Genomic DNA, 6,000 nt, shown 5'->3' with positions numbered 1-6,000 from the left:
ACCAGGACGTCCTGCCGCCCGCCCAGCCACAGGCCTGGGGGCCGGAGGAACAGCACAGGACCATGGCAGCCTGCCCTGGGAGCACGGGAGAGGAGAGGTGCTGAGAGCTGGCCTGGAGCCCTCCGCTCTCCCCCGTCTCTCCTGGCGCTGCCCTCTCCGTTCGGTGGGGCTGGGCGCTGCACGTCTATGCTGAGGATCCTGGTGGGTTGCCGCTGCACACTGGGGTGTTTCCTGGGGCAGGAGCTGGCTGGTGGCTGTAGCAGGCCCGGTGGGTGCTGCATGTGTATTTGCCCAGGCCCAGAGGGGTCTGGGAGTCTTGGCCCCCAACCTCGGTGCAAATAGGACCTAGGGGCGTCCTTCCGAAACGTGGATCTCAGACCCTACGAGCCAGTGGGAGCTGTGGGTGCTCAGGCTCCTGCTTTCCCGGGGGCTAGTCGCAGGGCCCCATGTTTGAAAGGGCTGGGCTCACTGCCACGGGGTAGTGCCAGGCTTGGGCCAGGCGGACCCATGGCGAGCCAGTCAGCGCGCTCCCTCAGCCCTGCCCAGAGCACTCTGGGACACGCCCTGCAGCCTTTACCCTGCGGGCTTTGCTCGGGTCGCAGAGCCGCCCCGACCCGCTGAGTAACTGATCCGTCCCCGGGCGTGGCAGAGCTGCTGCTGCGGGTGTTGTTAGGAAACTGACCCACCCATCCCCCCAGGGGCCGGCCAGCAGGGCCCAGCGCTCGGGAAAGGCAGAGCAGGAGCTGTTTAAAATATCAGCTCACGTGTGTCACCAGCTCACAGGAAAATCCATCCCCAACCTCTCCTCTCCTCTCCTCTCCACTGGGCTCTTGTTCCAGTGCGATCAGGTGATAGAGCAGGGCCAGAGGGAGCCTGCCCCGCCCCGCACAGATCCGCGGGTGGGACGGAGCGAGGCGTGGGAGTGGGGCCGTGGAGTAGGTCTGCCCTGCAGTCAGGGGTGCGGCTGCAGCACGTCTGGACACATCCGAGCTGGCTTTGGTCTAACTCCAGAACCAGAGAGCAGCACGGACCATCCACGCCTGCCTGGGACTCAACGGGCTCGCCCTGCGGCCACGCCTGCACTGCTACGGCCATGGAGCTAGCGAGAGCAGAGCCAGCTCGGGGACGTCTGGCCACACCTCTGATTGCAGGGCAGACTCACCCGCTGGTTATAACATTTGCACCAATAGAGGTGGGTGCAATACCTGCACTCACGTGCCCCTCACGTGCTAGATAAGCTGCCAGCTCGGCATTCATGTCTGGGGGTGGGGGGTAGCCTTCGGGGGAAAGCCTTGGCCAGCTGGGTACCGTGGTGGCCAGGTGTCGGACGCTGCCCCATCTCACTCCCATTTGCGCTCTGACCCCAGGGCACGCTAACCTGTCACTGTGTTGCAAGCAGCTGAGAGAATTGCTGGTCCCAGCACCCAGTGCCAAGAGATAAGGGCAGGAGGCCGATCCCGGTGCAGAGCTGGGAGAGAGTCCAGCACGTCCCTTGCGTCTGCGCCCAGCCTGCAGGTCTCTGGGATCCAGGTCGTGCTGCCCAGAGCCAGGCCTGTGAGACTTCAGCTGCAGGTCCCAGTGTCGCCGCCCCCTGGAGCTGCCCTGGTGCCAGGGTGACCCCCCCACCAGGAGCAGAGCAGTGCCCTACTTGTTGCCACCCCATGTTCAGCCGGAAGGTTTGGATAAAAGTGTCAGACACACAGGGCCCGATTCTCCCCTGGGGGACTCCAGAGACTCCTGATTTACTCCACCGGGGGGCGCTGGAAACCGCAGCCAGTGTAATTACCACGGGCCCCACCACTGCCCACAGCCCCATCTAGTGCTCCTTCCCCCCACCCACCCTGAGCCCAGCCCAGCTTATGGAGCCGTCAGGCTAGAAGCAGAGTTTGGCGTCTAAGAACAGAACAGTGACCCTCCCGCCCTCGCCCTTAGTCAAGCGCCCGGCGTAGGCAGCTTGTGGCACTTCACATGGCTTTGCAGAGGGGCCAGGGTTGTAAGTGTCCAGTTTTTGCCCGGAAGGCCCAGTCGAAAAGGGACCCGGGTGGCTCCGGTCAGCACTGCCGACCAGGCTGTTAAAAGTCCAGTCGGCAGCGCAGCGAGGCTAAGGCTCCCTACCTGTTGTGTCTCTCCACGGCTCCCAGAAGCAGCGGCATGTCCCCCTTTCAGCTCCTATGCGTAGGGGCAGCCAGAGGGCTCCGCGTGTTGCCCCCATCCCAAGCACTGGCTTCACAGCTCCCATTGGCTGGGAACCACAGCCAATGGGAGCTGCGGGGGCAGCGCCTGCAGACAGAGCAGCGCGCAGAGCCACTTGGCCATGCCTTCGCATAGGAGCCGAAGGGGGGGACATGCCGCTGCTTCCAGGTGCTGTTTGAGATAAGTGCTGCCCGGAGCCTGCACCCCTGACCCCTCCCACACCCCAACCCCCTGCCCCAATCCTGATTCCCAACCCCCTGCCCCAGCCCTGATCCCCCTCCCACACTTGGAAACTCTCAGTCCCAGCCTGGAGCACTATCCTACATCCCAAACCCCTCAGCCCTGACCCCACACCAGAGCCTGCACCCCCAGCCAGAGTCCCCACCCCCAGCCCAGAGCCCCCTCCCGCACTCCAAACCCTTCAGCCCCAGCTCAGAGACACCTCTCGCACCCCAAATCCCTCATCCCCGGCCCCACACCAGACTTTGGGGCTGTTCATGACAGCTGTTCAACAGCTGCCCAGGAGCTGAAGATGTTCATTGAAGGCAAATGCTATACCCATCTGGAAAGACAAGAATTAGGTAACACTTAGATTTGTTCTGTGTTTGTACAGCTCCTAGCACCGCAATGGGGTTCTGGCACATGGCTGGAGCTTTTAGGAGCTATCACACTACAAATATACTGCAGCGATGGATGCTATAGAAAACCCTTAGGTAGTGAGATAGGCAGAAGTTACTACGCCCTCTAGTGGCTAGATCACATACAGAGGTTTGTGGGTCTCCTGCCTGATGTTTTAGCAGAAGCGCGTGTTTGACCCAGAGGCCCCACGTTCAGTCCTCCTGGGTGACTCCTCCAGCAGTGGCATTACACAGATCGTTAATTACCATAAATAGCCAGGACTGGGGTTTAGCTCCCCTCTGCACCCCCCTGGACTGAGGCGGGACGAAAGACAGCCCGCGTTACAGCACAGCTGTTCTGTGCAGCTCTTCCAGCTACGGCCCCAGCCAAACGCTGCTTCACTTGCAAGGACTAATAAGCTCACAGCACAGGGCTGTGTGGCTGCATCTTCACCTGTGGCATGTGAGTGAAGGGCAGGAAACAAAGTCCTCTCATACAGCCGGAGCCTGCTGCCCACGGGCATTACAAGCACAGAGCCAAGCTAAGGCCCCGTCCTGCAATCAGATCTGACCTCACCAATGGGGCAACTGCAGTGCAGAGCAAATGAGCAGATTTGCACTGGACCCAGCAGCCCTGTCAGATCTCAGCATTAGCCCACATCCAGGAACACCAGGCCCTGATAAATCCTGGGAGTTGAACAATAATCATCCGATCAGACTCCTGCACAAGGGGGTGGCTTTACAGTTTTAACACTAGAGCACCACCTGTTGGGCAAAAGATATCACTGCAGCCCTAGCTTCTTGTATAAGAGCAGGAGCCATCCTTAAAAAATTAAAACTCTGGGTCCTTTAAAATCATAATAAATCACCCACATTTAAAGATCCATGCGCAATTTGTTCCAAGTTGCAATTCTGTAGCAAATGTGATGGGCGCTAGCTTCCCCAGTTCCTTTGTCCAAGAGCCCTTTGACCGTCCCTGTGTGACAGCTGCAGATCACAAGGCAGGAGTTCAAGTCCCCCAGCGACCCGCGTGTTTAGGGGCAGGAAAGGGCCACCTCAGTGTTTCTCCAACTAGTGTTTCCCTCCAGGTCAATTGTGGGATGAGTTGGTGGGCAGGTGCTCAGCCCAGCTCCTAACAGACAGGTGACCGTGTCACACAATAGGCTCACCTCGGCTGGCACTAACTGGCCCCTTCAGCAGAGATGCCAAGGGCTGGATGGGCCATGGAGACCGAACCGCCCTCTCACCTCGAAAGGTGGCTCCCATAGAGCAGGGTCTGCTGGCAGGGGCCGTGGGCGAAGCTTGCCCCGCTGCCCAGAGCGAGACGGCCGCCCTCCAAGGCTGTCACACTTTCATGGCATAGTTTTCATTGGACCTAAATTAATTGTAAAGTTTAAATGACAGCCCCACCCCCACCCCCTGCCATGAAGAGAATCTGCTTCACTTATGGCAAGCGAGGCTGAGGCTGGGCCTGGTGCTTCATAAAGGCCGGTCTGTAACACTGGCGCATCAGCAGCCTTCTCCAAGGGGCTACCTTGTCGTTACTCGGCGCGCTGCCTCAGGTGCCAGGACTCATTTCCAGGAGTGCTGGGTCCTGTCTGCAGGGCACACGTGGCTGGGCCTGTTCCACCAGCGCCGTGCATGCCAACGGCAAAGAACAACCCGAGGGACTGCACGGCGCCTGGCCGGGGTGCTCTCTGAATCAGCGACCGAGGAGACAACGCCGGGTTTGGGTCTGGAGAAGTGGTCAGGCTCTGTAAAACTGGGCTGGGACCACGTCCCTCGGGTGCCTCATCACTGCCGGTCCCAAGCAATGAGGAATGACGGACGGGTAGCACCGGGTCAGGGGTCATTCATGCTATTCTGGGGGGGCTGCGGGGAGGTGGGGGCGGAGAGGTTGCTGGGCTCTCATCTCACCAGCCCTAATGACTCCTGGCAGCAGCTTGCATTGCCCCACCCCCACCCTCAACCAGGACAGGAAATAAGGGCCCAATGCCGAGCCCCAAATTGCCACTGAACCCCGCAGGCGCCTAAGCTCACTTGGCCCCTAAGTTTTCAGGGTAAAAGTGTCTGTTTCGGCCTCTGGCCATGTGCACAGCTCCCTCGCGCCAGGTGTCTGGACGCCCACCTGAGCCCCAGAGCAATCCATGAACTGTGGGGCGGGGGGCAGATCGGGGCTCACCCATCTAACTAGGGTTGCCAGGTGTCCAGTTTTCGACCAGAACGCCTGGTCAAAAAGGGACCCTGGCAGCTCCGTTAAAAGTCCAGTTGGCAGCGCAGCGGGATTGAGGCAGGCGCCCTGCCTGCCATGGCTCTGTGCAGCTCCCGGAAACAGCAGCATGTCCCTCTCCTGCTCCTATGCGTAGGGGCAGCCAGGGGGCTCCGCACACTGTCCCTGCCTCAAGCGCCAGCTCTGCATCCCCCATTGGCTGGGAACCATGGCCAATGGGAACTGCGGGGGCAGCACCTGCAGACAGGGCAGCACACAGAGCCGTCTGGCCGTGCCTCTGCATAGGAGCCAGAGGGGGGACATGCCGCTGCTTCCAGGAGATGCTTGAGGTAAGTGCCACTCAGTTCCTGCACCCCGACCCCCTCCTGCATCCCACCCCTCGCCCCAGCCCTCATCCCCTTCCTGCCCTCCGAACCCCTTGATCCCAGCCCAGAACACCCTTCTGCACCCCAAACCCCTCATCCCCAGACCCACCCCAGAGCCCACACCCATAGCCGGAGCCCTCACCACCCTGTGCCCCAGCCCTCATCCTCAACCCACCCGCCAAACCCCTCAGTCCCAGCCCAGAGCACCGTCCTACACCCCAAACCCCTCATCCCCAGCCCCAACCCAGAGCCTGCATCCTCAGCCAGAGACCTCACACCCCTCTGCACTGCAACTCCCTGCCCCAACCCAAAGCCCCCTCCTACACTGCAAATCCCTCATCCCTGGCCCCACACCAGAGCATGCACCCCCAGTTGGAGCCTTCAGCCCCCCCCCCCCCCGGACCCCAACCTCCTGCCCCAGCCCAGTGAAAATGAGCGAGTAAGTGAGAGTGGGGAGCGCAACCGACAGAGGGAGGGGGGACGGAGTGAGCAGAGGGCGGGGCATTGGAGAAGGGGTGGGGCAGGGGGCAGGGCAAGGGTGTTCGTTTTTGTGGAAGTAGAAAGTTGGCACCCCTATAAGTCACGTGCAGGCCTG

Source organism: Mauremys mutica, chromosome 23 (genome assembly GCF_020497125.1).
Source record: "Mauremys mutica isolate MM-2020 ecotype Southern chromosome 23, ASM2049712v1, whole genome shotgun sequence".
Classification (NCBI taxonomy): Eukaryota; Metazoa; Chordata; order Testudines; family Geoemydidae; genus Mauremys; species Mauremys mutica.
The sequence above is the reverse complement of the archived record's forward strand: the minus strand, read 5'-3'. Positions refer to the sequence as shown.